The sequence below is a fragment of the Lissotriton vulgaris genome, chromosome 1_1 (genome assembly GCF_964263255.1).
Source record: "Lissotriton vulgaris chromosome 1_1, aLisVul1.2, whole genome shotgun sequence".
Lineage (NCBI taxonomy): Eukaryota > Metazoa > Chordata > Amphibia > Caudata > Salamandridae > Lissotriton > Lissotriton vulgaris.
The window spans coordinates 369328174-369353051 of NC_141685.1; positions in this window are offsets into that span (position 1 = coordinate 369328174).

The following is a 24878-nucleotide window of genomic DNA, read 5'->3' on the forward strand; positions in this document are numbered from 1 at the left end:
TTGGCCCTGTCCTGTCTCGAGATCGAGCTGGTTGCCCGAACTCTGTGAATTCGCTGTGTGCCAGCGGTCGCCGGCGTTTGTGTGCTGAGCCACGGCTGCTGGCGACCGCTTTTGAGGGCTCCGGTGGGTTGACAGTGAAGGGCCATTTTCACCAGGTCTCACAGGCCCCTCGGGGGCACATTGCCCAACATGGCGGGCAGGCCCGACAACGAGAAGCGGAAAACCAAGATGCCTCCCCGGGGGGAAGCAACTCACACGAATGTCATGGATCGGTATACCCAGCCTGAGGGGTCCCACGGTGCTATGAATAAGACTCTGGAGGAGGCAAGGGAAGACCCGGCTGCGTCGATCGAGTTGACTCTACAGGATGTCATGGGCGCCATTGCTGGTATCAAGGCTTCCATTGGCCAGCAATATGAGGCTCTCGCCCTTAAGCTTGACACTGTAGCCATTGACGTCAATTTGATTAGAGCGGACTTATCGAAAACTAATGAGAAGGTCAAATCCTTAGATCTAAAGACCTCCAGCCTCATGACCGATGTGTCCGACTTACAGACGGAGGTCGGCAATCTGCGATCCTCCACTGATCTCATGGCTCGCCGACTTGAGGATTATGAAAACAGGGCCAGGCGCAATAATGTACGTATTATCGGGGTTCCTGAAAAAATCAGACAATTCTGCTGTAGATCTCCTTGTGGAGAACCTCATTTTAAATCACCTCGCCCCCAGAGGCCTAAGTAAATTCTTTGCCGTGGAGCGTGCGCACCGGGTACCGGGTGGGAAGCCGAAGCCGGGTGCCCCTCCGAGGCCGATTATCGCCAGAATTTTCAACTTCAGAGACTCTAGCCTGCAGGCGTCGTGGGTGGGAGGCCCAGTGAAGTTTGAAAACACAACGGTGAGCTTCTACCCGGACTTTACCCAGTCCGTTCAGAAACAGAGGATGGGATTTCAGGGGTGAAGCGACGCTTGAGAGACATGGACTTGAACTATGCGATGCTATTTCCAACCAGGCTCCGTGTTGAATATAAGGACCGGATGTTTTTCTTTGACCGCCCTGAGAGCGTGAGTGACTGGTTGGACACATTACCAAAGCGGAGCGATCGGACGGAACACTCGGGTGGAGCGGAAGGTGGCGTGCCGGAGCAAGAATGACAATGTGGTTCCTGATTTCCGAACATTTAACATACCATACAGCTCGATTTGATATCTTCCATACTTATGTGACTTATGGTGGCATACCCGAGGGTGGCGGGGGGAGTGGATCTCTTTCCTCCCCTGGGTTTCTTTTTGTAGACTAGTTTAATGTTAGGGCGACAGGCACACTGCAAGTTGGGGATGTTCTTGAGTTTAACATTAATAAAAAAAGAATATCAGGATCCTAGAACACTGGTACATCAGTGCCTTTTTCTCTCTAGCTGCCCTAAGGATCACGTCTCTATTCCTATAATTCAGGACAATGTCAGTCAATTGAGCTGCGTGCCATTTTGACAATAAAGCAATTGGAAAGTTTCTCCCTGAGAGCCCACATTCTGATCCACTGCTCAGAGGAGGCTCTCTTCCGATGACTCAGGAAAGCCCATGAATCGCAGATTGCTCCTTTGCTCATTGTTCTGCATCTCCTCTGTGCGGTCCTCCAGAGCTCTAGAAGCGGTGGTCAAGCACACCACTTTGATCTGGTTGGTGGCCCCTGGTACTCTGTCCATGGCATTTCATTGGTCCTGCCTCAACAAGGCAACATTCCATATCTTGGTCTTGAGCGCGAGGAATAGATAGCTTGGAAGATGCCAATATTGTTTGTGGGGTCGAAGCGTCCGGTTGCCGGACTCCCCACACCCTTTCCCGTAGCCTTGGTGGATCTGTCTGGGAGAAGTAAACTTATTTATTTTTGCGCCTAATGCTGAGGGGGGACAGTCCCACCATATAGTCAGTCACTGGAGTATTGGGCCCCAGATCATTTAAGTTAGAGGCATCTGCTTAAACAATCATAGTCCAAATTGACTCTGCCATGGGTCCATTCCCCACTGCCTACTGCCTGATTCTGCCACTTCTCCAAAGGGATCCCTCTGCTTTCACTTGTGTTGAGGTGTGGCTCCAATCTGCTTACCTCAGGATCTACTGCTAAATCTGGGCAGCAGGAGCAGTAATGCTAGGCACCGGATGGTGGCCCGCAGCCAAGACCTTCTTCAAGTCAATAGCTCTGCCCATAGACCAGAGCGACCCTTGAACAATCCTTGTGCCACCTGGGTGCCCTAAACCAGTCTCAGCTGACCCATAGTAGTCTTTTGGCCAATAGTGTGGTGTCCCTATGTATATTTTAAGGCTCTGGGCCCCCTCAGTGCCTCGGGCCACATGGTCCTCACCAGTGGATTAGGCAGACCACAGGTGGCAAATGAGGTACAGCACACAGTGCTTCAGCACTATGGGGCAACACTCTCAGGTGTCCACCTTTCAGCCTCAGGGCAGCAGCTCACCCCGCTCCTAAGTGCTGTGCCGGGCTTTAAGCCCAAGCCTCTCCAGTGTCCGTAATGAGCCTGCTACCAGTCCCTGTGTTCCTCCTTCTCACTGCTGCCCCAGAGTACCTAAGGTCTTGGAACTTTTCAAAGGGGACAGGAGAGCCCAGGGGCTGTCTCGGGTATGTCCTCGCTCCACCAGATGTACACCACATGGTGGCTGCCGTTCACAAGCTACGTGTTCACCCAAAGTTGATTGCAGCTGCCAGGCTTTGACGGTCCATCATCGGAGCCAGCCCTGTGCCAACCCAGAAACATTCAGCAGGCTCCCAGGGACTTGCCTCCTGGTGGCCTCAATAGCTGATCTGGTAACCAGAATGATTAATGTAATTTGGCCCGGAGAGCTGGGACCTCACTCTGGGATGTCTGCCATCCTGTCCTGCTTGGCCAACATGATATTTTTAAATCCTCATCACATCATTTGCCTTTAAGAACCATGGGAAAGTGAACGCTTTAATCTACCAAATTTTGCATCATAGGAGAAAAAAAAAGGCACAAAAGCGAAGACTGGCAGATCCATCAGAAGTTTACTAACACTAATAAACTTAACTTTGAAAGTAGTATTATTTTAAAAAATTAGCATTTATTGGCAATTTTAATAAAAATTTAAAAAAAACACATCCAGGAACCAATTCCTTATAGTTAACATCTACTTACTTCTATCGCTGAAGGATCTGGCTGCTTTCTTTACTGAGAAATCAAGACTCATCAATATTGATCTTGATTCCAGGAAGGCTCTATTGCTATCCCATGGGTCTGCGCCCCTCTCTCCCACCCCTACCCTATTAGAGAAGATCGAACCAATTAGCCTGAGCACTAAGAACAATGCCTCATGGGGCACCTTGTGACAAGGATGTCGTCGCCCTCATCTGGACAAAGATTGTCAATGCATCTCTGTCACAAGGCACGATCCCGGAGTGCCTAAAAGCAGCTCAGGTAACACCTATATTAAAAAAACTACCGCAGATAGTGCTGACCATAACAACTTCCGCCCTATCTCTGACATCCCCACTCTCGCCAAACTCCTGGAAAAATGTGTCCAATCTCAACTCTGTACTCACATTGAGAATTTCCAGCTCCTGGACCAAAGTCACTCTGGCTTTCGGAGTGGGCACCACACCGAATCGGCTCTCACCCACGTTATGGATGACATTTTAAAAATGCTTGACCAAAATGAATCTTGCCTCCTTATCCTCTTTGACCTTTCCTCTGCATTTGACACTGTTAATCACGACATCCTGTTATTTATTTTGGAGGCACAGGATGGGCCTCTCTGGTCTGTGTTGCAATGGTTCTCGTCCTTCCTCCAACACAGATCCCAAAGACTTAAGACGAACCACTCTCTCGCACTCTCGCAGCCATCACCAGTATCCAAAGGGGTCCCCCAAGGGTCCGCCCTATCTCCTATGCTCTTCAACTTGTTCTTGGAACCATTAGCTAATGCACTAAATTCCACTGACATTCTCTTCCATATGTATGCTGATGACACGCAACTTCATCTGAAAATCGCCTCCCTGGATAGCCTCATATCACTCAACACTACCTTGATGAATACTCAAAATTGGTTAATTGGGAACCACCTACTGTTCAACACCTTCAAAACAGAATTCCTTCTCATTTCTCCTCAGAATCACTTCCCCAAGTTAGACTTTCGGATTAACCACCTCACTGCCTTCAATTGCTCCCCCCTCATTATTGACTCAGCCAAATCTCTCTGAATCACCCTGGACAAGCATCTGAACATGAAAAATCCTATTAGCAATGTGTGCAAGGGAGCTAATCACCTGATGAGGTTACTTAGGAATCTCAAACCTTACCTCCCACAAGCTGACTTCAAGCAAGTGGTCCAAGCGCTTATTTTGCCTTGGCTAGACTATGGCAGTGCTACCCTTTGTGACCTCCCCAAATAAAACTTGACCCCACTAAGGGCTTCATTGAATGCTGCCGCCAGTTTGGTTACGGGTATCAAAAGAAATGCGCACATTTCCCCAGCCTTACAATCCCTAAATTCGTTGCCCTATGAAGCAAGAATACAGCTAAAAATTGCATGCCTGTCTCACAAAGCCCTTCATTTCAAAACCCCCAGTTATCTAGCACAAAAGCTAGAATTATCAGGAAGGGGTAGACCTTTAAGGAGTGCTAACTCTCTCCTCCTAAAACCAAAGATCTTTCACAAAAAGAGAACGTGTCACTGAGCTTTCTCCGGCTCTGCTCCGAAGATCTGGAACTCTCTTTCCAACGGAAATCTGTAGAATCTCCTCCAAGGTAGCTTTCAAATTGTTTTGTTTGGTATTCCTATTTGATGCCTGTACTGCAATTATTACCTTCCTTTCCCTCCAATTGGTAAGCGCTCAGATATCCTTCCGGATCCTGTTTGCGCTATATAAAGCTTTATAAATAAATAAATAAAACTGGCTGCTCTCATTTCTATTCTAGATGTTGAAGCACTCATTGAGGAATCAATAACTTACTATTCATAAAAACTGGCGACTTCAATGAAAATCTGCTGAAACTATATGCCAAGCCTAATCCATGTGTACATGATCCACCCCCCACACAGTGATGCACATTCCTCTTCGTAGTTTCTTAATGGGAAGGCAATATAAATTCTAAATTACTAAAAAAAATGGAATCTCGGGACTCTCTCTCAATTGTCATTTCATAAAGGCCCAACCAGAAGAAATGACCTCAACAACTGGCATAGTTAAATCTATTATCAATTTCACCTTAATATGCCTTTAAAACTATCACATTGCAAAAAAGATTAAAGTTGTGACAAGTAAGGAGAGTGATCGGAACCACCATCCGATCACTCTGAAGTTTCGGCCCTCTCAATTCATGTTATCAATAAGTTTGAAAAAAAGAGTCACTAAACACTGCAAGACAGCTTGCTGCGTGTCAGGGAGAGAGCAGAAGCGCACCATATCTACTAAGAAACCACTAGAAAGAGCAGTATCGTCAGACGAACAGACTCACAGGTGTTATTGCACGTAGTCAACAAGTACAGCACTCAACCTGTCTGCGGCTTTACTGCTTTGAGACCATATCTAATAAACAAATCCTGTACAAAAAGGGAGTGCTCAAGGAGTCCAAAACAAATGTTTTGTAGAATGTTCAAGAAGTTGATATTAAAGCGTTTTCTTGAGCACCTTATCCCATGTAAAATACAGTATTCAAACATCCAATAAAGTAGGAGGCATGAAATTGTTTCCATCCAAAGTTCCTTTTATTGAATAACTCAGCTATAATCCGACAACAGCCCAGCCAATGCTTTTCTTCCCCAGGTTGGTACTTCCTTTTACTGGTGAAGTCCAGTAAGGAGGGCTTGTAACACCGGTATTTTTAACATAGTACGAGATAACACGATCTTTGTTTTTTTTTTTTTTGTTTTGTATTTGTCCTCCTCTAACCTTAGACCGAGGCAGATTTACCAAGCCGAGTTATATAGACCTGGACACCCTTCGGCTCACTGCATAAGTCTAGACCCCCATGGCCTTTTTCACATGTTTGAGGTCTGGTGTAATCATTGGACCGGCATCGACCACCAAAGATCTAACAGGTTATCAGGCGGAGGCGCCGTCCCCAAACTAATATGGCAGACCAGATGTACTCATGTGATCCTATCCCACCTCCCTGATCTAAACGTGCCACATTCAACGCAGCTTTTAACCAATCTTCTCTGTTGGGGGGGGGGGTCGGGTCTTTCCACCTTAAACAGATCTCTCTCCTGGCTAGAATATTAAGATATAACAACAAGCCAATATGTATCTGCGACAGCACCCCCTTGTAATGTCGTTTGTACCAAAAATCACAAAATAGAGATCAATCCCAATGTCAATTCCAAAGATAGCTGTCAATGTTTCTCCCACATTCTTCCAAAATAGGCTTAATTCTGTGCATTCAAAAAACATGTGGGTGGTGTGGCTCACTGGTTAGAGGCGGCAGACCCGTAAGCAGAGGACGGCCCGGGACCAGGGTTCGATTCCCGACGCGGCAGGGTCGTGGACCATGGTCAGCGGGCTCGATAATTCTCGCCTCGGTGCCTACTCCAGTCAGGGACCACACTCGGCAACTCTGGGCATTAGCTTGCCTCATCTTCACAACGGCCCCCCCAGACCGCCGGGGATGCTTGGTCGCACCTTGGAGATACCCATTAGGGACCATCTCTCAGGGTGAGCCAGGACCGGTTCCCCAGCGGTCGAAGCGCGGAGATACTCCTCCGGGAGTCGATTCCTAGCGCTATATAAACCCACAATTAAATTAAATTAAATCAAATTTACACCTAGGACATTGTGGAACTGGAACTGGAGCAAACTTGGAATTTCTAGCCGGGGTGTAATAAAGCATGTTTAGCACAAAAAAATTATTCTTTTTTAGCCTAGCGGGATTTATTTATCTGTAGAGTAGTTTTAGGGGGACTTCGAATCGATCTTCTATGGTCTGGGCATGAGGGAGGGAGTTCCATACCGATGATTTGGAGAGGATCTCGCTATCCTCCACTTCGAGCATTCTAGCGTACCAAAGAGATATTTATTTTTTCTTTGGTTGCGGATCTTGTAGCTGCTCAAGAACCCAATTTCCTTTAATTGCTCCAACTTCGGCCTCGTACCATGATCTTAGCTGGAGGTACTTAAACCTTGAAAAGGAGGAGCCGATCTTAACTATTAGCTATTTAAAGTAGGGGGCATCTGGGTAATAATACAATCTGAAAAAACAAATAATGCCATGGGATTTATAAAAGCTAAACAGTAAGATGAAGAGAAAATTAATTTTAACTCTTCCTATAGATATAAATCTCAGCAATAAGTATCCTTAAATTTCACTCTCTGTAACCAAAGGACAAAAAAACAAACAAAATACAAACACACCTCTGTTCAAATTAAATTATTCTTTTTTTTATATGTATATACTTTCAACAAACTGTCTTTTCAAAACACAATTTTCATACATAAATACATTGATTTGAAATGTATATACATACTTATTTACATTTATACATATAACACATATAAACATATAAATGAAAAACAAGAAATTTTTCTACTCTCTTTGCCCTATCTTTTTTCTAACCAGGTGCACCTCAAAATTCATTACCACAGTGCATTTCCCTGTAATTGATCACCATTTCTCAGTTCACCTCCAGGTTAGATTTCAACCCTTTTTCCACTATAGGCGATCTATACTTTTTTTGTATATTATTTTAATTTGTATATGGTGTCTTAATATATCTGTCGACGCGTTTCAGCCATTTTGATTATAGGCCTCATCAGGACTAGGGCTGTTGAGTGCATAATTTCTTTATTCCACCTCACAAGATTTCGGTTGGGCCATATATAGGGGTGGTCAATCCCAAAGCTGTGAGCCGGGGTCCTCTTTTGTAACCTCACTATATACCGCACGTTGTAATACCCAGGAACTCAATCCTAATTCTTTTGAGTGGCGTCTTCAAAACATACAGAAGATATCTATGTGGTTCTATCCGGATTGCCACATTGTTTCTCTCGCTATCACTTCACGGCGAAGACTTAGGGGACAGACAACAGATCAAGGTTAGAAGATAGAGACCGATGCAGTGAGAGTTTTGAAAGTGGGCCTCACTGGAGGAAGACGTGAGCAGTCGCCTCCTTGGCAACATTTTCAGCACCTGCACTTCTTTTTTTACACAAATTAAGCACTGCACACACGTTTGGGAAATAGTAACATTGCAATTACCCACCAAAGCCCACCACGGCAGAGCAGGTCAAGATGTCAGTTACCTTAATTGCCCACACCAGCTAATATGAGGTATTATCCTAGGTGGGAATTGCAAACACCATGGGAAGAGGACAGAAGAGTGGAGTGGGAACACACGTGTACTGTTGCTGGAAAGGTAAGAGGGATAATGATACCAGCACCAGTGGTGTTAAATAGAGTACAGAGGGGCAATGGTACTAAATAATGCATGATTAATGTCCGTAGTCTCTCGGACAAAGCAAGAGGGGTTAATGATTCACTAGTAAACAAAGTGACACATTGGATTAGACACTATGGGCACCGTTATTCTATAATAAGATCCCATATTCTGGCTGAGAAATGTTGCCACTATAATGATGAATGTGATTACATAGCCCTGGAATTAATCAGCGATGAACTTGGGAAAAGTTTGGTGAACCTGGAGCAGTGCACCTCCCCTCTTAAAAGTTCCAAGATCCAGTTCAAATATAATCCACTGCGAAGAGGATGCACACATGATGCCAAGGATAAAGGGCATCCTAGTGGACAGCCAGAAAGAGAGCAGGTATCTACTGGAGGAAGAAATACTGCTGAGGAAGTGTCACCCCAAACCAGACTCAGTTGAAGAAAGCCGACTACAGCACCATCATAGCAGAGTTTCCAGAGGTACAAATATTACTGATACCAGGGAAGAAGGGAGACAATCCTAACTAGCACAAGCACCTAGAGTTGCAGACACGTCTACACAGCTGAAAGCACTTTCATGGAATGTGGAAGGTGTGAGTTATAAACTGGATGAAGTGGAATGGGGAAATTTTGTAGACGGCTCTCACATCTGCCCGTTTCAGGAGTCATGGGCATTACAGCCGTTCAGTAGAGTTGGCTTTATGAATTGTAGCATCAAAGCTTCACCTTAACCAACTGGTTGTCTATCAGGAGGGTTTGTTATTTGGATAAAGACGACACTGAAGTGTAACATAAAAAAGATTAACATCAAGACTACTGGCATTTTAAGTCTGAGCATTTCCTCATCTAGTGGAAAATATTCTTTATGGCTGTTTAATATGTACAATCAGTTTCCAACTCTGAATCAGGACTCTCCTACCTAACTTATCTTGGACGAGTTATGTTATTATGTTAAGTTATTATAAGTTTGTGAAGCGCCGTATCACCCAGAGGTATCTAAGCGTGTCTGGATCCGTCTAACAGCACAAGCCATCTTATCTTGGCTGGTGATTTGAACGTAACATTCGAATCCCTTGATGTGATGCAAAATTTGACGGAAGAAGAGGATGGAGAGAGGGTCAATCCTAGTCTGCAGATCACATGAACGGTCGGGAATTCCAAGGTAGCAATGCAAGTTGCATCCCTAACATTATAGCACAGTTTGAGAGCTTGCAATGGGCTCACACTATCTGATAAAGCGGCTGGCTATCCGTCACAAGGGCTTCTAGTAGGAGCAGAATTGATTACAAGCTTTTAGACGTTTTACTTTGGCCTAACTTTACAGATAAGGCCGTCATTGAAAGTCCTGACACCACTCATAACGCCCTGTTGCGAGATTTGGCACAAATGCTTATCCTTCCCTACTCGTGAAGAAAACCGAGCACTGTCCTTATGCTCTTGTGCTGGTGCACTGCGTAGTGTGGGAACAACTCCCTCCAATAAGTCAAGTTCCTCCAGGTAATCCCCAGTAATCTTTTGAAAGAATATAATTTACTCGCTCCTTCTTGTTTATTTAATTCTTAGTATTCCTCACCACAACGGAGACAGTAAGATGAAATCTGTAGTCTTTATTTAGACATTCCATATACATACTGTATGCATTTCATTTCATAAGGCTTTATTCGGAACAAAAAGCAAGTCCATAAAAGCACAGCATAAAAAAGATTACAATATAAAACAACAGCCATAAAGAGCAAAGGATACAACAGTTAAAAAAGGTTAAAAAAGCATACTTTTCCTAGCATTGATTGATTTGAGAATGAAAGTAGCCGTATAAAAACAAACATCGGGATGATGTAAATTATAAAGCAGGCTCATGGAGTCTCGTATTGTCCTTACACCAAACTTTAAAAAGAAGGGCTTCAGATAGGCAATCCTCAGATATTTGTACAGCTGGCAAAGCAAAAGAAAGTGCACAGTGCTTTGTGGGGTAATATTATCACACGAACAAGGGCCAACAGGGTGTAAATGCAGAGAGGGGAAGGCCACAAGGTGGTGGACTACTCCAGTTCTCAGTCTAGCCAACACAAACCGATGTGCAAAAACATTATTATAGAAATGAATTAATAGAATATTCCTACCTCCTGTTTTGTGCAACCATAGAATCTGGGAATGTTCCACAACTTGTACATATTTTTTAACTAGCAGAGGGGTTTGGACAGAAATCAAGATCAAAAGGCCCCCTTTCGCTCTACCTGATAAAGAACCAGTAGCAGGTAACTGGTAGGAGACAAAACCATTATATCCTTTAAAGTCCCTACACCAAGTTTCCTGGAAACAGATAATGTCAAAGAGGGCTAAAAAATCTGTCCATCCCAGGCAATCTGATTTGGACCTAATGCCCGCAATGTTCCAGCTAGAAATATGGCAGCTGGAGAAACTGGAGAGACCTGACCCCACAAGAGAACGACCGCTACCCTGTTGGGAAGGTGCGATGTTAGTAATATCGGGTGGTACCTCTGGGCAGCCTACTGTTTACCCTCCTTGCCCATAGGCACACAATCTACAGTGATCCCTAGTTTATCAGCCAAAACTCCTGATGAACAAACATTTTGACCCATACCAGACAAGACCTGTCTCTCCGGGGTTTCTAGGGATACCGTACAGAACTCCAGTCAATCGTTTTGATCCAACCCGCTAAGGCATTGGAAACGATTAACTGTGTTCACCTGGAAACAGCTTGGGAAACTATACGGGGCCTCTCCCCTCATTTTCTCCCACCCGTGGTTACTAGGATGATGGCTGGTGTGTTGTCTGTAAAAAAAAGCCTAAGGGGCGGAGTGAAATGCCCTGCTCATTACAGGGGCGGGATGTGGCTCGAATCAGGGCAGTTGTGGCGAGATGTGGGTTACTAAAATTGATAATGACGCAATCCCCAGCGATGTTCTTCGGAGAAGTGCCAATCCAACTGGTTCTGGTAGTAGTCAAGATTTAGTCCGCCAGAGCCACTGGAAAGCCACACTCCCGATTCAGCCATGCCACAGTTTTACATTTAAGGGAATCATGCGATTCGGTAGAGCGGTGAGGCCCGTCTTCCCTGACTGGTGTAACATTAGTCAGGACTGCTACATAGGGTGCGCAGTCCGGTGGTAGGTTCGGTCGGGAGAGGCCACAGTTATTAGACTTCCCCCTCTCAATCTTCTTAGTCTGATTCCCTGGGACAGGAATAGCGGAGGGGGTCGAAGGGACAAGTTTAGAACATACTGGTGTTACAGTGGTGTCATTAGTAAGGCCCTCTACCAATGGTAAATTTGGTTTGCCTGTTACGCCCTGCTGCTCAACAGCTATCAAGGGACTACTGCTTAACTGTGCAGGAACACTAGAGCCTGCCCGGACTGCGCCAGCTCCGGGTGGGCCTTTGTTGGATTGCACGGGCTTACTGGTACTGCCCCCGGCCACAACAGCTAGTTGCGGACTATTATTAAGACTCAAACAGGATTGCACCATCTCACCCAATCTAGTCACTTCCTTAGAGACAGCGTCAAGTTTATCCAAGAGTGGGACAACAATGTTTTTTTAACTTGGCATCAATCATTCCGATAAGCAACTCAAACTGATCCGGAGCTAATTTCATATGGGTGGGAATGACGTCATTGTAAGGAGGATTTAAATCGTTGGAGCCCCCATTAGATCCAATGACATTGTTCTTTTTACTTTTACGCCCCCCCCCCCCCTTTTTGGACAATACAGGCCTGTTTAAGAGTTTCCCTGACCTCAACACTCTGAGGTTTGCGGGCCACGGAACTCGATGCGTCAGAGTCATTATGGGGCTCATTTTGAGACTCATCAGCATCCGATTCCTTATCGGGGTCATCAACGTCCAGGACATCCTGTAAGGACTCAATTTCGATGGTGCCCTCCCTGGATTGACAATCCGGAAAACCCGTGGCACAGCTGTCATCTATAGACATCGGCAGGGGTGTTGGCAAAGGAACAAGGATCTCAGTAGTAACCAATATGGGCGTAGGGTCTGGGGCACTACCTACTCCCAGGGACAATCTTAGTTTCTTATTAATCTTGTCAACTACTTTCACTAAGTAGTTATCAAGTGTAGAGACAATAGGGCGGGGTTCCCGCCGGCAGTTTCAGACATAGTGCCTTATGTAAAGTATACGCTACAAAGAATAGACCCCAATATGTGTTAAAATTATAAACTTGAAACAAGATAATGAATAAATCCGAATAGCACTCAATATGAAATGGCCTAAAACCACAATTAAATATTCATGGGTAGAACAGTAACAGACCCAAAAGTTGGGTACTGAGTTTAGAAGAAGTGTTTGTTACCATGGGGGAACTGTTGAAACCGGTGATCCAATATCGACAAAGTCAAAAGGTGATGGGGGCAAGGTGACAGGGGTTTGGGCCCAGCCCAGCCTCGTCCAGTCGCGGACTGTTGTAGACTGTCCCGCTCTTGTTCCGGCCTTCTCCCGGGCCGCTCCCGCGCATGACTCGCGGCTGCGAGAGGCGTTCCGTGCTTTAACGCGCCTCGGGCGCTCCTGTGGCGTCACTCCCGCGGCGTCACTCCCGCGCCACAGCTGCCGGGGCACCTGGGATATGGAGTCCCAGCCCACGCGGCGTCCTCGGTGTTGCTGATAGACGCGATGGCCGTTTCCCTCACGGCAGTGCTGGAGCAGGTGCTGGGACACAGGACGCAGGACCAAATAACGCTGGCCGTTCACCTCACGGCAACAGGTAAGCCCCCAAGGAGCTCAAGGCGCTCCGTGCTTTAACGTGCCTCCGGGCGCTCCTGTGGCGTCACTCCCGCGCCACAGCCGCCGGGGCACCTGGGATATGGAGTCCCAGCCCACGCGGCATCCTCGGTGTTGCTGATGGACGCGATGGCCGTTTACCTCACGGCAGTGCTGGAGCAGGTGCTGGGACACAGGACGCAGGACCAAAGAACGCTGGCCGTTCACATCACGGCAACAGGTAAGCCCCCAAGGAGCTCAAGGCGCTCCGTGCTTTAACGCGCCTCCGGGTGCTCCTGTGGCGTCACTCCCGCGCCACAGCCGCCGGGGCACCTGGGATGTGGAGTCCCAGCCCACGCGGCGTCCTCGGTGTTGCTGATGGACGCGATGGCCGTTTCCCTCACGGCAGTGCTGGAGCAGGTGCTGGGACACAGGACGCAGGACCAAAGAACGCTGCCCGTTCACCTCACGGCAACAGGTAAGGCAACTGTATCCATTTTGAGCTTCGTACAGTAGTACGCACAAATTGATCTCTGTGTAACATGAGCACGAAATATATTATCCCTATGCATTTCGAGCCTGATAGGCTCTTCGTCAGGGGAATCTAAAACATAAAATTGAACAATGTCACAAGACTATACTATTATAATTCATGTCATCTGTCATTACATTGTTATCCTTCCCTACTGTCATTCTCTACAACAGACTAGAATGACAGTTCTTCTTAGCAATAACAGGAGGCAGGTAAAATGGCCCACAATAGAGAGCAATGACAACACTATCTCAAATGTACACTTTAGTCACGCATACAATAAACCACATTAATAATCTAGAGCAAGACGTGCAAACCCTCATATGCACCTTTAACAAACCAATAGGAACGATTTAAAAGGTTTTCCCCAAAGGGGTCAAGGGAATTTAACTAATTCCATTGGGGCACTGTTATATGATTCTCAATGTAAGGCGGCCAGAGAAAGGTTGATGACTGTCATTAATGGTGGCAGTAGGGATGCTGTTGTTAAAGAAAGTAAACAGTATAAATCAGTCCAACTAAAAGCTAAGAAGATTTGGGAGGAATAATTGCGTCAGGATTCAGCAACACTGAAACTTAGTAAATCATTCTGGCACCTGATAACTAAAGGGACTCCACACCAGGTGTGATTTGTGGTTTCATCCAACCACAATCACGGGTAGACCATGTTAGTACACAAAAGCACAATGATATGTTGAAGGCCATGGGAGAAAGATTTGGACTCTCCTTAATGGGGGTTTGGCATAGCGCAGCGCCACAAGTCACCTTGCTGCGCTGCCCTACACCAAAGTGAAAGGGCAGGAATGAACCTTTATCCAGTACGGTGCATTCCGGTCCTTTCTACATGTGCTGACGCCATTTCGGCAGCCTAGCACCAATGACCACACCCTTGCACCCTGGTGCAAGGGTGCCTGTGTTGTCAGCAGGATTGTTTTTGTGCAGGAAAGGCTACCTTCCTGCACAAATACAATCCTGAGAGGCGTTTTCCTCTTTCCATGTGTGCTGCAGAATGCAGGACACATGTAAAGAGGAATAAACGAGGAGAAATAAAGTTATTCCGCCTTGTTACACCTCACCGCGAGAGGTGTAAGGTTTTGGCGCGTACCCAGGTTTATAAGGTTTGTAAATCTGGCGAAGCGTCAAAATCCATGCCTGTTGCATGGGAACGTCCACTGCAAAGTCCATGGTATGCCTCCTGAGCGCAGAGTAAGGAAACTCAGTGATTTGCGCAGCCTTGCCGTACTCCATATTGATGAGGCCATTCAATGCCTAGCGAAGTGATGCTGCAGTGGTGTAAGTGACACATAAATATGCCCTATGTTGATAAGTTGTAGTAGCAGGGGGGATGGAGATAATTTGATCACCCATCACCATGGATGAGACAATGGAGACAACTGGCTATTTGGAAAAAGGTAATGCCCTAGGTCTTGATAAAGCACCAGAACTGTTTTCCTCTTGAACTAGTTAACCAGAGATGTATCTCAAAGCAAACGTCCAATGTCATAGTGAAAAGGGCGTAAATACCAGATACTTAGACGGGTGCTAAAGTAATGCCAATATATAAGAAAGAAGGAAAGGGGGATCCAGCAAATTATCGGCCCATTAGCCTGATCAATAACTCTCAGCAGAAAAACTTCTATTGTTGAGGGTCCGAAAATGGATGGAGAAGGAACACGTTTTGTCACACCTCCAGGCGGGTTTTAGAGCAAACACAAGTACTATTGGCCAAGTGTTCTGTTACTTGCAAATAGTCTGGAAATCTGTGGTTTCAAATAAAGAGCACATATATGTAGTGTTTGTAGACCTTTGTGCAGCATTCCTTCTAATTCCTTGAGAGAAACTCTAGGTAGCACTTGAAGACATGGGGATGCCAATTAAGCTACTGCACATTGTAGTGCGGCTCCATACTGACAATTACACCCAAGTGAGATGGGGAAGGAATGGTTAGCTAACAGAGCATATAAGTGTTAACAGGGGAGCCAACAAAGATACATTCTTGCCCTGACTCTGTTTTCACTAAAAATTAATTGGCTCATTGAGACACTGTGTGATGGCAATGGTGACCCGCTGAAACTGGCACACTATAGGGGGCTAGCCCTGCTTTTTGCAGGTGATACTTTATTGATTTCTAAATCTCCCATGGGTCTTCAAAATTGAATCAACTGATTCACACTCTGGTGTGAAAAATATGTCTATAAGTCAATGTGTCTAAGACAAAATGTATGACCTTCCAGTCACACAGGGCATTCAGAGGTAGGGTTAAGTTAGGGGGCATTTCACCTGGAGCAAGTCAACAAGTTTGATTACTTAGGGGTAAGAATTATGAACATGTTCTTGTGGGGCTGCAGATAACTAAAAGATGGATGACTTTACCATATGCAGGTTCAACAATAGCAAAAAGGCAAAAAAGTTCAAGCTATCAGGCAATTTCACTGGCTAGAGAAAGATAACTTGCAAGAGGGCCTGGTGCAGCATTATATTGGGCAGAGATTTGGGGTATAAACCATTATGGGGGGGTTTGAGAAAGTGAAAATAGCTTCATGGGATCAGTACTCATGCTGAACTGCAATGCCCCTTTGAAATCTATGCGGCTAGACCTTGGCCTAAAGAATAAAGTACATGTGGCAGCTTTCAAACCCCTGGCCTTTTGGTTTAGGGTTTGGACTAGTAACTCCCCAATACCACTAAGGCAGTCTTTTACAGAAGAAAGAATGCAAGCCAAAATGGGGTAGATACTTTGTTTTATCTACATTAAAACCTGAATGAACAGATTAGAAGTTAATACATTTTGGGATAATCCCGAGTTAATTAAGAAAGATACGTTGGCCTATTTGAAGATTAGATATTGGAACTACATCTATAAATATTGGTTGTGCAAGAACGATGCTGGCGCTCCAAAAGAGAGGCTCTTATATTTTAAGGACAGTCTGGTGTTTGAACAATTCCTGGACAGAATTGAACCACCCTACACCAGATTTATCTTCATAAAATTCAGGTATGAAATTCTGCCAGTAAACAAGGTCCGACGCAGATGGAATGATTTTAATGACCAACATTGAATCAGAGGAACATGTTATTTTTTTTTGCCCCTCTTATAACACATTTAGGAAGACATGGATAATCCCAATTTGTTGCAACCTATCTGTATTACATTTAAGGGAAGCGATCAGGATATTAAAAAGTGATAACAGAGAATGGCTGGTATTCGCACTTTCCAGAAAACTACTTTATCCATGGTAGCTGAGATGTAAAACACTGAAGCACTATAAACAACCTTGAGATATACGCCAAGTATGTGCTATGGCTGGTCCATTACACCTGAAATGCTTAGGACTATTATTTTAGATCTAAGTAGGCAATTTTTAAATTCTAATTTTTACTGGCTACATGTTGTGATTAATTAATATTTTTAACCTGATGTACTTCACAGGAGCATGGCCCTTAGGAATTAATAGGACTTATTGGCACTTTAATGCATAAGCAGTTTAACAAACAAATCATGTTGGGACCGATTCACAGAACTAATTTAAGACAAAATCCTAAACTTACTACTATTTTGGTATTCATAGAAGGCACTTACTAATTTTGGTATTTACAGAAGGCACTTTCTCATTTTGGTATTCACAGAAGGCACTTACTCATTGATGAGTAAGTTACTCAAAATGAGTAAGTTACTCAAAATGAGTAAGTTACACAAAATGGTATTCACAGAAGGCACCAAGGGGCATATTATCAAGAACGGCGTTAAAAATTATCGCCGGTTTAGCGGCAGAAAACTAACGCTAAAACAGCGATAATGGGCGTGATAATATGCCCTAGAGAATTCCAATAGAAGCCCATGTTCTGGTGTGAGGGCTGTGACCATCTTCACAGGCCAGTATAATTACAGGCTTCTGCCACCAGCTTAAGGAAGCCACTGATAGGTTGAAGCCTGTTTACTGAGCAGATTATATGACATCTAAATAATCAAGTCCTCTCTAATTGGGCCTTGATTCTGCTTCCCCACATCAAAGAGAGGAGATTCCTTCTATGTCAAGGTTAAGTAAGGAAGGATCCCAGTCTAATATAATGAGAACATTAGGAGGAAGGTGTCAGGGCCTTGAATCCTCGGAGACGTACAATGCTCTAAGGGGTCCACCTCCCGATAGCCCCTTGGTCTGAGTAGAACTGACAGACACAAAAAAGTGATCAGGCGACGGAAGGAAAGGAAGGGAACAGCAGGGAGGGAGGTCAAACAAGAGTAAACCAGTATAAGTATCCAACACTTCCTGTATGTACAACAAACACTTCAGGACCTATGCTGTGACTGCAATACCTGTAAAGGAAAATAGTTGCCTCTGTATCCTATCAGGGATAGCTGGAATCAAAGTGCTACTGGACCTAAGAACAGAACAAGGATGTCACCACACAAATATAAGAGCGCTGTTCAATAAGTTATCATGTATTTAAACAGCATTTAGCAACATATCCCAAAACAGCACTAGAACCACGTAACAGGGGAATGGGAGCTTCTTCAGGATGAGCTCTACAAGCCCCTGTTGTGGAAACAAAGATAAACAATCCACTATGAACTTCTTCGCACTCGTAGAAGTTATTATTATACATCATAATAAAGCAAAGAGTATGGAGTAAATGCAGTAATGGTCTATGTAGTGATCCGGTTCCAAGAAGTTTGTGACCAGCACAGGGATCATAGGAGAACACAAATGGATGCCGAGTATTGCGGCAGTATTTAAAATACCAAGCACAGTTTGCCACAACCTCAATACAGCATTGCTGTCCCCTTGGAATCTCACAACGTTATGAAATGAACAAGCCAATAAGTAATGCAAAATGCACAGACGCGCTTAACTAATAAAGCGGGCAAATCCAAAATCCCACAGGGAATCAGAGAGGGATCAGATGAATACAACGAAGCCTCGCAAGAGCCTTAAGAAGCTCGTCCAACGGGGCTAAGTAATTTCCAGGATGCCCCACAAGAGCTGATCATCGGTTCGTCCAACGGAGCTTCGGAAATGCCCAACACTAAGTTGCAGGGCCGAAGAAATGTGCTGAGAGCAACGAGGAGCAATGGTGCAAAGGCACCCCTACTGTATCTTCATTCCGCAGAACGCCACAGAAACTCCAGGAATTAACGGCACCCGACTGGTTCCAGGGAAGCGTTTACATTTGCTTCTGCGCAGCGTCGTGACGTCATTAGCGTCACGTTCCCATGGCTTCATGGGAATTGTACTTTTTTGTTCGCCGCTTCTAGTCCGATCAAGGAGAAGCCTTGCACTGCAGTGTTCTCTGCCTGCCCTGTTGGTGAGACGTGACAGAAGGTCAAACCTTAGGTAGAAAGCAGAAGTAGTGGCCCCAAGCTTCTCTAACCCACTTGTGAATGTGCCTACTACAACTAGTAGAAAGGTTATTTTAATGCAGCAAAACCTATGACAATGATTTATAGTAAAATAATTAAAAAGCGTTAAAGACCATAAGTACATTGAATGATCAGAGTAAATAAGTGAACTAGGGGTAGGATTGGAAGGCATAAGCCTTAGTCTGCAAGAGCCCCTCCTCAGTGGCCCAAACAATCTGATTGTTGCTGCCAACTCTGAATAAACCCAATTACACATCTATTTGGATATTGTTGAGCATGCCCATGCGATTACATAAAATGGTTCTTAACCCTGGTCTACACAGCCATAAAAGTTACCCCATTGCTACTCACATATGCCTCTTCTCCCTCAACACCAGAGACACTGCAAACACAACTGCATCCACCTCTCTGACCTAGACAGCCACAATGCAACTCTAGTGCATCCGCTCAACGCATGATCGCTGTACAAACAAGCAATGGAAATCTGGGCTACATCACCCCATATGTCACCTTCCTCACAGAGACCTGTTTGAACCCCAACTTCACACTGGACAGCACAATCGCCACCCCCATAGGCTACAAAATAACATACAGTGACCGAGCCAACAAACACAGAGGTGGAATTGCCATCATCTACAAGAACACCATATGCTGCACGACCTCCTCAGACGAATCAAGCTCGGTAATGAGACCTGTCAATTTCCAACTCCACACAGATTGAAAAAGCAGAATCAGCGACAACCTTGCCTCAGACAACCAGGACCACGCCCCAGCTTCTACAGCGTCATCCCTGACCTCATCACCTTGATCACCATTAACTCCGAGCACTACATCTTCGTAGAAAATCTTAACTTCCACCTCAACGACCCCAGCAACACCAATACAACCGACCTCCTGGTAGGTATAAGCAGCATTGACCTCAAGTAACTTGTCACATATCCTATCCACAGCGCAGGACAAACACTCAACCCCATTTTCAAGTCCAGCGATAAAGTAAAGTACAACCATGCCTCTCCGCTCACCTGGACCTACCAGTACAGAGTCCATTTCACCATCTCAGGACCTACCAACACTGCCACCGAACCCCCCAGCTCTACAATTAGCTGATCACCTGCCCCAACAGACCACACCCGCAACCTCGACATCATCTTAAACAGCAAACTTTCCATGAAGAAACAGTTAAACACAGTCTCATCTGCCTGCTTCCACATGACAACACCCTTTACGTAGGAATCACCACACGCCTCCTGAAGAGACTACAGACAATACAAAACTCAGTGGCCAAACTCATCCTCAACCTCCCAATATAACCCACATCACACCTCACCTAAAGATGCTATATGGCTCCCAATCCAGAAGAGAAGCTAGTTAAAGATGTTGACTCACATATACAAAGCCCTGCACAACGAAGGACCAGCATACATCAACAAACACTTGGCTTTCAACCAACCAGACACCTACAATCGGCCTCCCTCTTCCTCGCAGACACCCCTCGGTCCATCGAAGCAACAGTGGAGGACACTCCTTCACACACCTGGTGGCCAAAGCTTGGAATAATAATAAATAATAATAATAATACATATTTGTAAAGCGCAAACATATCACCCCTTAAGGTTTCAAAGCGCAGCGGGCCATCTAGAAGATTAAGTGAGCAATTGCCCAGAGTCACATGATGCTGTGCTGACCTGGCGTTGGGATAAAACCGCGAGTCTGCACTCCGGAGTCTTACGCTCTGGCCTCTGTACCACACCTCTCCCACTAATAAGGAATGACCTCTCCCTGCACCTCAGGACTACCCCATCGCTCCAGCAATTCTGGAAAGGTCTCAAGACCTGGCTGTTTGAATGAACAGGGTACAGAAAGCTACCAGCATCTCCAGCGCCTTGAGACCCTCATGGTTGATTTGCTGCACTTTACAAATCCTTGATTGGTTGATGTAATGTAATGTAATATAATGTATGTATACTTGTAAAGCGCACTGTTACCTCGTTACGTGGTGTCCTGGCGCTGTATACCGCTGAGGAACCCGTCCTGGCTTTCCCTGTGAGAGGGCACCCCCAAGGTGAAGCCAGGCATCCCCGGCGCTGCTGGGGCCGTGGAGATTAAGCAAGCTATTGCCCAGAGTTGCAGAGTGGGGCCCATGGTTAGCGTAGGCACCTAGTCGAGAATTATCGAGTCCGCGGACATGGACCCGAGACCCTGCCGCATCGGGAATTGAACCCTGGTCCCGGGCCGACTTCTGCTTCAGGGTCTGCCCCTTCTAACCAGTGAGCCACACTTCTCTACTTGATGTTGATGTTGGTATTGACCTTTAATCTGCTGCCACTATCACAGTAGGGAAGAAAAGAGTAGGAGGAGTAAGACATCCATAAGAGTTTGATATCTGGCTCGGAAAGGGTAAGGCATCCTGCTTTAGAAAGGGAAGAACTATTTTGACCAGAGAACCATTCATCCTGATCCACACCGGTATCTTGTGAATCCCCACTTTATGGGGAAAAGTAAATGTGTCACTTGATAACTAAAATGAATGGCGGACTATCATCAATATCTGTATATTCTTGCTTCCACAGAGGTGAAAGAAATATATCCAAATTGTAGTGGAAAAAAGTAAGGTTGCATATTCAATCAGAGAAAAGGACTGGGAGAACAAACACTGTACTAAACCAGTCCACGCATATATCCTCCCAGGCTGTATCTAACCATAATTGATAAAAGGTTGGTACGGACTCACTGAATATGGCAATCCAGGAGATCCATTCATGTGGACTTTATGTCCCGATCTGCACTATTTGTACTCGCTTTACGATACTGTCTATCCAGACCACAACTGTGGTTCTTGTTCCTTAATGCCTAGTGAATTGCAACTTTGGAGATTTCAATGGTGCATGGCGACCAAGCTATTGATACCACTCAGATTATTATTAAACACATTTCTCTGCAATGCAGAACTAACAAGAAAGTGCATAGTATTTGGTCTAAGATTTCCTTTCCCCTATTTAGGCAGAAATGTGTTTAGCCCTGGTACATGGGGAGGAACCCTACAGTATCCTACATTAAAGGCGAGTGACCTAAATAATCTAGGTAATTATTGGGTTAAATTACTCATGAATGGTAGGTATTTAATTATGTGAATTCTTTTTTTTTAATTCATTACAATAAGACATTTCATAACAAAAGGCAGTTTACAAAACCTTTCTTGCTAAATAATGTGATAATTTAAGTGTCTGAAGACTGCAACAAATATTTGTTAGATGAATTTAAACAGTATTAATGAAGGCTATAAATGTACACATAGGGCCGTATTATAGAAAGTACCCTTTGCCCACTTTGTGCACCCTCTGGGGCACTTTGGCTTTACAAAAGGGGCCATAGAGGTGTGTTTGGCCCCTTCTGTATGAGGACCGGGAACGAATTACCGTAAGTGCAAGTCCCGCTATGATACATAGTGAAGTATTACTAGGATCGCCATATTGAGTTGTAACACCGCAACAATGGCGTCAACTATTGCACTATGTTAGCTTATCAAAACAATACACGTAGAACTACAAATATGGGAGATAGAATACAGCACACTAGCTTTTGCAGTGTAATCCCACGAGGCAAGCGCAAAGCGGGAACTACGATGAAAATCTGCAAGTATGGAGCCCAAAGTGGATTTTGACCAAATTAATTAGGTTAATAGGCGCCAATTAAACAATTATTAGAGGGGCTCTAGTATATAAACGCATGCCCAACAGAGCACTTTCACACCACAGAATACAGCAGACGAGGCAGCGAGAGACTGAGGCCATAATACACCCACAGGTAAGAGAAGCCGATACCGGTTCTTAAAACGGGAGCTTCGATGCGGAGCCCGATAGTGTAGGGGTTTCTCTGTTAGACTATAGGACTTTGTGAAGTTCTTTTAATAAGGGTTTTAGGTTAAATTTAGACTAATATGAGTATTGTATTGTTTAGTCGCTGTGTAAGCGGTGAAATTATTCAGCAATTGAGGTAGATCCGGACCGGACTACTCCTGGCTAAAAATACGAATACATTAGCAGTTAAATATACGGGATGGGAAAAGCAGCAAGCACCACATCCCTCGGCTAGAGAAATACCTTTAATGAAAATTATTAGCTGAACTGGGTATATGGATGGTTATATTATAATATACTGTTTACACTCCATAGGTGCCAAATGAATTATTCACAGATATAAAGGGCAGGCTCCAGTTGGACAGAGGGTGAATAATTGAAATACCCCATGAACTACAATCAGTTTGTAACCATAAGAGGAGTGATTTAAGAAGGCCGAGGGAAAGCTTAAGAACCCCTGCAACTGAAGTAAGTGCGTAACCCACCACACAATAGTTATCAATGTTAAGGTGGGCCAACCAATTTTCACCAGTACATAATCCATACCGTTAATACCATAGGGATCGAGGGGTAACTTGAAAACAAACTCCTATGAAGAGACCTGACAAATAACTGGAAAGGTCCAGAAGAATTGAGATCTAACAAGAGCAAGAGGTATACCAAGAACCCCACTATCCGAGATAAGTGAGTAAAATCATTGGATAATAGTGCCAAAACTATATACGGGTTGACCAAGATATTAATATCTAACCTGTGTTGTTAATATTACAGGAACCGTGGGGTAAATTAAAAATAATACTCTCAGGAAGAGGACCGAGAAAGTAACTTAAAGGTCTACCACTCCATGAGAGGAAGCCACATACAGGCAATTCATGTAAGAATTCTTATGACCACCTTAGTAGACACATGTGACACGTAGAATGATAAGCTGTATTATTAAATAGACATTTCTTCTCAAGTAGGGACCAATGATACTAATTGTATGCATTCATTTTTTTAGAATCAAGAAGCCATGTTTTTAAAAGTTCTGTCCTGAGGAAGGTGTTTCTACAATCAAAAATAAAGCACAGAAACACGTTGACATAAGGACCTAATTTTATGTTACTGTAAAAAAAAAAGGTATTGTGATTTGTGTACCAATTTGTTATGATTGTTTATTGCTGTATATTGAGAAGATACTCAGAGAACTGTATTTCAATGAAATGTTAGACACAACCCTGTTTATTGTAAGCAAAAACTGTTAAATTAAGTTGATATCGGAGTATATGAATGTATCATGTTTCATTAAATGTGTATCAACAATTTTTAAATTAAAAAGTTTTTATAAAGAATAAAATCTTGAGAGAAATAGAAAATTATGTGTTTTGAACTAATATTTAACTGTGTCATGATAAGTGTCAGAAGGTCATAATTTTAATGTGGGCTGACTGATTAGCATCAAATTGAGCAACACAGAAAGGAATCTTTTTTTCTTCATGGCCCCTTCTGTAATACAGCTAGCGCTGGAGCACATGTAGTACCAGCGCTATCTGAAGAGGGCATTCTCTCATTTGCATGGGGGAATCTCATTACCTCTGCCGTATTATGGATGCGGCGGGCGCTGAGGCAAAAAAGCTGTCAGGAGGCGCACTGACAATGCGCCATAAAAAGGTGGCGCACTGTCAGTGCACCCACTGATGGAAGCCCTCTAAAGGAAGTCCATGCAAACCTATGGACCCCCAGACGTCCCCTTGAAGGTGGGTGCAGTCAGTCACTGCACCTGCCTGCTAGGCGATCTCTCTGGGTTGCTGCCTGCACAGTGCAACACAGAGCGGTTGCTTAAAAGCCATTCCCTATTTCACTTGAATGCGATGCCCCCAGGGCAGCTTGAGTTTAGGGCTGCCCTGACAGCAGCACATTGGGCGCACCTGTTTGAAGGTGCGACGTTGCGCAAACAGGGAAAGTGCACCCTATATGTAATAGGGCCATATGTTGTATAGATTACAGTTTAAA